This window comes from Stenella coeruleoalba (assembly GCF_951394435.1).
Source record: "Stenella coeruleoalba genome assembly, chromosome: 18".
NCBI lineage: Eukaryota > Metazoa > Chordata > Mammalia > Artiodactyla > Delphinidae > Stenella > Stenella coeruleoalba.
In genome coordinates, this window is record NC_137164.1 from 22,182,724 (window position 1) to 22,192,597 (window position 9,874).

Sequence of the window (9,874 nt, forward strand, 5' to 3'; positions counted from 1 at the left end):
GACTCATTTAATGTCTGTCGTAAGCTCTTGAATAAGCAGAAGCACATCATCTGTACCTAAGAGCTGACCCAGTTTCCTGGGGCTTGAAGCTTAGCAACTCTGGGGGCCTCACTGAAGAAAACTGAATATTCAGAATCAGGATAGAAATAAAAATAAATGATAATTTAAAAAATACAAATACCACAAACACTGACAAAAATCCCATGCTGTTTTTATTAACTAACTGCCTGGCATACCTCTATAATACTGTTTTCCCCACCCTTTTTTTGCCTACATACTCTTTGATCATCTCTTCACATAACAATAATTTTATAGAAAAACAATAGGAGGATAATTCAGTCTTTCCTCTAACACGGTTGATCAAAAACGTTTTTTTTCAACTTTAAATTAAATAGTTGGGACGTATAAACAACGTATCAACTCACACGGGGAGAGACACGCTTCCTATTTATAGGACTACTAGAAGTTTGTGCCCTACAGACACAGCGAGAACTTCCCTTTGGATGAGACATCCATGAGAACTGAAATCTCTGCTTACAATTTTACATGTTTGATGATTGGTAGAATTCCCACAGACCTGCGTCTGCTCCCATAATCTCAAACCTCCGTGACTCTCCATTTTCCATAGATTCACAGGCAAGACTCTGCACGGCACATTTGTATCATGATATAACACCTGGCTGTATGCCTTAGCAACACGATGATGGATGAGTCGGTACAATAGGTTCCAGGAGTATTTATAGAAGAAATTCCTACACCACAGTAACTTGCAATAACTTAATCATAATACGCAGAGGTGACTGGGAACCATAAAAACATATCCCGTTAAATCCAAACCAAATTTATCTCCAGCTCACCTTTGCCTCAGCAGAATTCCCAAATGCTGCGGCCACTCCAAGCCAACCCGCACAAGAGTGAGTGTGGTGAAGCAGAAGAAATAGTCTTAATTGATTTCAGTTAAAATATTTTACTTTTGCAAATTTTACAGAACTCCTGTGACTGTGAACCTTGTGGCTTCATTAACATCACAGTCAATCTGCCTCTGCTTGTATCCATTTCAAAGCTCAGTTCAGTGCTGAATACATAGCTCTTAATTGAGAAGTGGAGAAATGAATCTTGAAAACACAGTGAAAAAAGAGGAAAGAGGACATGAAGTGTGAGGTTGCTGGCAGCCATGCAGGTACTGAGCAGCATGTCAGCCTGACATGGGTCCAGGGAAGCAGCCAGGTGGCCAGCCTGGGATGCTCCGGGAACCTTCAAGGGATGCTCTAGGCCGGGGATCTGGCTTCTGGACCATGAGAGTTTCCAAAAGCACAGAGAAGTCTTGGCTGTTGCTGAAGGTGAGAAGACATCCTGAATGTGCCAGAGAAAAAGGGAAGAGAGATTAGGAAGGGAGTGGGGAAGGAAGGACAAAAAATAATGATGATAAAGGAATTTTCCTCATGAGTCCTCCAACTCTTCTTCCTAGCAATGGCAATTCTGTGTGTAGCCTGGAAGGAGAGTATGTCAGAGGTCACTTGTGGGTACAGGAAGCTTTCAGAAGTGACTCACAAATGACAGTGGTCTGCTGGCCCTGGAGAGAATCCTTTGCTGAGTCTGAGGACTTTCCTGTCTGTGTTTCTAGGAGGCCTCTGTGGTTGGTTCTTTTTATGGATAAGAAAACAGTTTTATGGGGGAGGGAGCGTGACTTGTGAGACTCTCGTGAAATGGATAAGACCCATCGCAGAGCTGGAGCAAAACCTCCTGTTCTCCAGCTTCTAGTTTTCTAGGGCTTCAGTATTCTCCTGTTCATTAGTTGGGTCGATGACTGTGTATTGACTATATACTGATAGCCTTACATGCCAGGTACTTTTCTAGAACTGGGGATACAGTGGAGGACAAGACGGGTGAAATCCCTGCCCTCACGGAGCTTCCATTCTAGTGTGGGGACAAATGGTATATAAGCCAATGAATATTATATATCAGCTCCAGTAGAAATAAGTCTTGAGAAAATGAAACAGGAGGATGGGATATGGGTTTAGAGGGGAGTGTGTATGTGGGGGAGACAATGGCAGTGTCGGGTGTGTGCTCACTTTTGAAGAGGTGACACCCGGCACTGGAATGGTGAGAAGGAGGCAGGTATGCAAGCATCTTGGAAAAGAGTTCTGAAAGGAAAGGGAACACCAGTCATGAAGGCCCCCAAGACCAAGAGGAGCTGGCACATTAGAGGGACAGAGAGTACACCCGTGTATCCACAGTGAGGAGGTGGAGAAAGGCAGGGGATGAGATCGGGGGAAATGGCCCAGGTGGTGATGAGCTTTGTAGCCTATGGTTAGGGTCGTGGATTTGTACAAATTAGCCTATCCATTCAGACAAACGGACTCCCATTGTACAATTCTACCCCATGAGCCTAGAAGGGTATGTAGAAAACGACTATGGTGAATGTAAAGGCCACCAGACCAGGGCCAGGAGTGGGCTCAGGGAACTATGAGAGTGATGAGCGGGGTCTGTGGACCCCAGGGGAACAATGATGGCGGAGTAAATGGGTTTCACGTGACCCTCAGTAGGGCCTGCTTCAAGGTACCCAAGAGAGTGAGCTGACACCAGGTGTGCAGAAATCACCTTCACAGTTTAAAAAGACTACTTTGAATACACAGGCTATAGTGAGATAAGAGAGGTAGCAGAGAAGCCAATTAAAGTGGGATTTTTGTGGTAGTTCCGGCCCATGGTAATGTTACAGAGCCTGAGCTCCTATTGCTTGCCACACAACCAGTAAATCGAGATGGGTTGTTGGGACAAGGAATAGCAACTCTATTTGGAAAACCAGCAGGCCGAGAAGATGGTGGACTCGTGTCCCAAAGAACCATCTTACCCGAGTTAGTATTCAGGCTTCTTTTATACTAAAAGGGGAGGGAGTGTGGCTGCTTGTTGCTAACTTCATTCTTGCGGCTGTCCACTAGGTCTGGTCACGATGTTCCTATAAACCTCCAACAAAGCAAATGTTATCCTCTGTTCTGCAACTTTTTATCTCTATATGAATGGGAAGGTGTCATACCTTTAAAGGTCAGAGCCTTGAGAGTGGGCTATCTGTAATATTTCAGGCTATGGCAAATATTCTTCTACAAATAGTGCAGAGCCTACATGACTATGCGCAGGCAGCATAGCACAAAGGTTAGAGCTAAAGGAATAGATTCAATATGGAGTCAGGTTTGTTCTCCTCTGTTACAGTAATACTTGCAGGCACATATCTTGGAGGTAGAGCTGAGAAGCCTTGCTAAACAATTGGAAGGGGATATACGAAAGTGAGGAGGGGGATGGTTTCATCAACTGCTGAAAAAGGGAGGACGAGAGAGAAAGAATTTTAGTGGGAAAATCTCGCTGTGTTGTGCTTGCGATAGCTAATGATACGTTGACTAGGACAACGAATGGAAAACATGGAGCCCAAGGAGAAGGTGGGGCTGGATTTATATATTATTGGTTTTATTAGCTTCTATTGATTCTTCAACAATGTTGCGAGCAGGCAGGCAAACGTACAGTTCAGATCTTGCCATTTGCCACCTGTGACAAGTTGACAGTTGTTCATCAAAAATGGACATATATACACTACCAAACATAAGGTAGATAGCTAGTGGGAAGCAGCCGCATAGCACAGGGAGATCAGCTCAGTGCTTTGTGACCACCTGGAAGGGTGGGATAGGGAGGGTGGGAGGGAGGGAGACGCAAGGGGGAAGAGATAGGGGAACATATGTATATGTATAACTGATTCACTTTGTTATAAAGCAGAAACCAACACACAATTGTAAAGCAATTATGCTCCAATACAGATGTAAAAAATAAATAAATTATCAACTCGGAAAAAAAAAATGAACAAAGAAGAGTTGTTGCTGGAAGCAGCTGCCCACCAGGACTCATTTCTTTGCCCCTCTTACATTTAGGAAGAAATCAGTGATTAATGTTTCCAGGTCAAGGAAACAGAGTCACAGAACAGTGAGCCGCTGTATCTAATTGAGTCTTTCTCTTCCCTGTTTAGCTGGCCAGTTACAAAAGATTATATGTCTCTTGGGCAGTATTTCTCAACCTTGGCACTATTGACATTTTGGACCAGAAAATTCTTTGTTGCAGGATCTGTCCTGTGCCTCGTAGAATGTTTAAGAGAATTCCTGGCCTCTACTCACTGATGCCAGTAGTATCCCCCCGCAGAAGTGACAATCAAAAATATCTCCAGATATTGCCAAATGTCCTCCGGGGGCAAAAATCACTTCTGGCTGAAAACCACTACCCTAGAGGATGGTGAGGCCACAAAATGAAAGAGGCCGGAATCCCTGAACCTCTGCATGGAGAATATCCGTCACCCGCTGACCAGGAAAACCCATGTTGTACTGTCCTGTGAGTAAAATAAATGTTTATTGTGTTAAAGCCACGGCTGCACAGTTAGGGGCTTCTTTGGTACTCTAAACAGTCCAACTAGAATAATGCCATAAGCAAAAAAACAAAAACAAAAGCAACTAAAAACCACAAGCTTTCTGTCTCTCCAATGCTGCTAATGAGCTGTGTGACTCCACGTAAAGCACTCAACTTCTCTGAGCCTTAGTTTTTTCTCATCTGAACATAAGGTAATGTTGGACTAGACACGTGTCTTCCAAACACTTAAGACTGCAACTCACAGGCAAAAATACATCGTGGTCCAGGACACACGTAAGAGTTTCACAGAGCAATACTTACCATTACTATGAGCAAATAGCTTTAATATAGTTGGGATACTGCACCATCATTAAAGCTATAAAAAGCTATCATTATGGCTATAAAAAGTTTGTAGGAAAATGGAAAAATGATGATTTTACTGTGTCAAAAAGTAAGAAATTTTAACTGAGCTCTTTCCCAGGACGATTACCCCAGGCACCATGCATAAAAACCCATTTTTGTGGAGAAATGTTGTTTTTCTAATAGAAAGGAAACCCAATACTACATTTCAACTCCAAAGAAAACCTGAGTGTTGGCCTCCACAGTGCTTCTGACAGACTGTATAATCTATAAAAGTGGTGTGAGGAAAATATGTTGCTTCCACCAGGAATTCTGGTGGGAGAGAGAATGACATTATTTGTAGCACTTTCCAAGGACCAGTCCTATGTAAATATAAGGTGTTGTTCTCTCTGCTGTCATAACTAGCAAGAAAAAATATTATGAAACCTTTAATTAAAAAAAAAGAAGACTTTGAATCCTGATTAATTGCTACCATAGACATTCACTAGAGCACGGAAGTCAAACTCAAAGGGTAATAACCTATTTCCCTGTCTCAGACTCTTCTCCTTGGTTGAAAATACTCTGTCTTAAATCTACAGACTACAGCTGCAGTGGAAGGGAAGGAACCAGTCTCTGTTGAGATGTCCACCTTTCTGGAGCCTTCAATGGAAAGTTTTATGAAAAGTAAGATATAATAGAATTCATAAGAAGGTAGAGGGACAATCTTAAAGACTCCAATTTCTCCTAGAGGGCCTCACAGTCCCTTCCTTTGCAACATAGTCTAGTGGGGTTATTCATTACTTTGCCAACTGGTTTCAGAAGTTGGTCATCTGTTTTGATATCTCTCCAAGGAGTTATCTTTTGTTACCACAGATTCTTCCTAAGATTGCAGTTTCTTGGAGTTCAATTACCTGTGAAGTCTCCTTTGGAAAGGTTAAAACAAGTATCAAGGGCACCATTTTCTTGCTTTTTCTATCCAGGTACCTTAGTGTTTCGTGCCTCAGTGCATAAGGAGAGAAATTATGGAAGGTGAAAGAGGGAGATTTTAAACAGACTTAAGGCAAAGGATGAGGTTGGATACCAATGGAGAGTATGTATAGTGAGATATTTCTTACTTCAGAATCATAGAATGGAACGTTATGACTATCAACTATCCTAAAACTCTCTAACCTTGAAACTTCTGGGCACTCTTGTTAATAATTATTATGAAGTTTGTACTGAAAATAATAATAACTCTAGTAAACATTTAGTGATTTTTATAACTAAGGGCTGGATACTGTACCAAGCACATTATCATTTCATTTAATCCTCACAGTAACCCAAGAGGTAAATTCCATTATTATACCAATTTTGCTTAAGGATAATTCCATTATAATAATTCCATTATTATACCAATTTTGCTTTTAGTAACTTGCCCAAATACCAAAGCTAACAATTGACACTGTGAGGATTTGAACTTGAGTCAGTTAGAATCCAAAGTTCATACTCTTAGCCATTAAGCTATACTACCTTCTTGATACCCGTAAGATATCCCCAGTGAAAAGTAGCTATGAATTCTAGAGAGGGTTTCATGGGTAATGGTGACAGCATCCCCTTCTGTTGATATATTTGTCTTTTTTTTAAAGAGATAATGCTTTCTCCAAAATCCTAATGTACTAGATCTGAGGCACTGTAAAAACATTTTTTTGCTCCTTTCACATTCGTCAGTTTATAATGTTCCCTAAGTGACTTTCTACAATCCTTCTTTCTTCTGGAAATAAATGCACTTCCCATGACCACGTGCCACTTGGCTATGTCAAGCCCAATCAAGTGTCAGCAATTCGTCCAGACTTAGGCTGGTGATTCAGCTGGGCCAATCAGAGTTCTTCCCTGAGACCTTTCTTACCAAGAGGTAAGAAGCCTCTTTATTACATGAGCCAATATATCACCTTTTGGCTGATCTTATTTCATGTTGAGTTTCTGAAAGAGTCCTGATTAATATAACCTTATCCCCAGCTCTTTTCAATTTTTGTTTTATTGTAGGCCCCAGTACACTGGGGAATTCAGTTTTGTACCAGTAAAGACCAAGAAGTTCATTTGAGAGTAAATGAAAAATGAGATAAAGATGGGGAATGGGTACCGATAGGGATACACTCTCATTGTAGGTGTTTGAGGACATAGTGCCAAGGGAAGTTACAGTATTTCTTCTCGAAATATTTTTTTAAATATGGTAAGAAATTTTCACAAGGGGGAGGTACTAGGAAAGATGCCGCCCTGCCTAAATGTAGGAGACTCCCGAGGATTTGAAGACTCATCATACTTCAGGCTTGATAAAATATTTCTCCTCTGGGTGCTTCTGTTTGCGTAAATTTTCTATATTTGGTATGCATGTTTTTTCAGTGGAAACTTTCTCCATTGTGTACATCTTTTTTCCTCCCCTAGGGACGTATAAGAAAAAGAAATCAGCTTGTTTTTCTATCTAAATGGAGGTTTGTACTAAACACAAAAATCTAGCTATGAGTAAATTATGCTCTGATCTTGAAGGAAAAAATAAACACAGAGCAATGCAGAGATGGGCTGTGCCAGAGCTAAATGGAACATGAAGTCCAGAAGTTTCCAATCGACTTCCAAAATTAGAATAAATCTTGGCAAAATGCATACACATGTTCCATTAGAAATTTTATCATTTGAACTCAGTGCTGGCTACTCCGTGCCCTACTCATTCCAGTAGCTCCCAGGAGGCCTGAGGACCTGACTCCATGTGTTCTGGAGCTGCCCTGGGCCTGCTAGTTTTAACTTTGCCTCAGTTAGGATGGAAATAGAGCATCAGAAACCCAACCAGTGATACCCACTTCCAGTCCCATTTCTTCTAGGAAGTCCAGCTGTTGCTGCTGAGTTTATGCACTGAGTAGTTATCCTACTTGGTCTCACAGCTGCAGTCCTCTCAGAAGTGCTTGGTGGTAGGTGCTGAATCTAAGCCTTTTGGCTGGGCTCTAGGTTCCTATGAAAGTCTCCTTGGATTATACATTCTGTAAGAGGTAGTTCATTTCTAGATTAGAGGCCTTCTTGGATAGGTAATCTGGTTCAAGTGTGAGAGTATGGGAGTTCCTTTCAGGAAGTTCTTAATTAAAGACAGCCATATGGTTGCCAGTTAGACAAGTTTCAGTACTTGCTGAGTTAACTTCCAGGGGCCAGGATGCCAAACTTCATCACCAAAATGGACCTGAGGCCCTTCCCTCTTTTGTTTGTGGGGCTTTGCAGCACAAGACTTCATCCTGTCTCCCAATGCTCATGAATCAGAGTGTAGCATTTCTGTCAGCCAGCATCCTCTTAGCCCCTTAAGGTGTTGTGTTCATGGAAAGCTCAAGATTTCATTCATTCCAGTTTCCCTCTTGGAATGCTTCCTTCCACTCCATTCTACATCTGCCATTCACTTCCCAAGCTCATCTCAAATCTTCTTACATCCTGTGTGAGGCACCCCTGCCAACAATTTCAGCCCACTTTGGTTGCTTGCCTCTCTATTTTCTCATTGCTCTAACATACAATTACTACTTCATTAATATTCAGCCATTTATTTTTCTGCAGTTGTGTCCCACAACTGTACCAAAGTATTTTGAAGTCAGGGCACATATTTCAGACTTACTTTCTTATATCTCTTGCAACTTGAAACATAGGTACTTGAGATCTGCTCAAAGTTGAACGTGAATCTAAGAAAAGATGAGCAAAATCTTTAGACTGAAAACTATGGATCATTACTAAGATAAATTAAAGACCTAAATAAAAGAAGGTATAGACCATGCTCATGGATTGGAAGCCTAAATATTTTAATGCAGAAGAATATTTTCATGAGCATGAGAAAGGCAAAGATTTCATAAATAGCATTTATGAATTTTATGACATACTAAAAATAAATTGATAAGTTAGATGACAGTAAAAATGAGAATTTCTGTTTATCCAATATACCATTAAAAGAGGGAAAAATTAAGCCATGGGTTGGAAGAAAATAGCAGCAAATTATATATCTGACAAAGGACTTATATCCAAAATATGTAAAGATCTCCTACAAATTAATAAGAAAAAAGATGGACATCTCAACAGAAAAATGTGCAAAAGACCTAAAGAGGTAGTTTACAAAAGAGGAAATCCAAATGGCTAATAAACATGAAAAGATGCCTACCTTCATTAGTCATCAGGAAAATACAAGATAAATACATGTGCTTAAAAAAGCACAGAGACCAGAGAGGCTAAAATGAAAACAACATTCAATACCAAGTGTTGGAGAGGATTTGGACTATTCAGAACTCTTGCATGCTGTTATTATACAACCACTTTTCAAATCTATTTAGCAGGATCTACTAAATCTGAGAGTATAGATAGCACATGATCCAGCACTTCCATCCTATGTATATGTATTAGTATATATGCTCATCAAAAGACATGTAGGAAGAAGAGTCATAATAAGCTCTGTGCATAATCACCAAACAGCCCAAGTGTCCATCAACAGTAGAATGGGTAGATAAATGTGTATACAGTGGCGTTCTTTCAGCAACGAGAATGAGCAAACTATTGCTACATGCAGCCATCTGAATGAATCTCACGAACATATTATTGAGCAGACGAAGTCATATACAAAAAGGATATATTCTATAATTGCATTTCTTGAAAGTTCAGAAAGAGGCAAAACTAATCTATAGTAACCAGGAGGGCTTTCAGGATGCTATGATGTTCTATTTCTTCGTCTGGATGGTAGTTACAAGGCTTTGTTCTTTTTGTGCCAATTCACTGAACTGTATACTTACGATTAGTATATTTTTTCTGTTTTTAAGAAGTATTTATGTTTAAAAGCAGAAGGTTTTGTCCTAGGAGGATGAACTGTCATTCATCAGGGATTTTTACTCACTGCTCATAAGCTTAGGGGTGGAAAATGAGGAAAGTCTGATTGAATAAACAGACCCATAAATCTGATTTTAAACCTCATCTTGACCTTGAAAAGGATAAGCCGGTGTGAGCTACTCAGCTCCTCCTGCTTCAACAAGTTTACTCATAAAACCATTTCATAGATGTTGCTTTGCTTTCAACAAGGAAAGCATTTTTATTAATAATATTCACATCCTCATTATCTCCCCATTGTAGTTCATCTCCTGGCTTGGAATTGCCTAAGTCTCTCCCATGACTA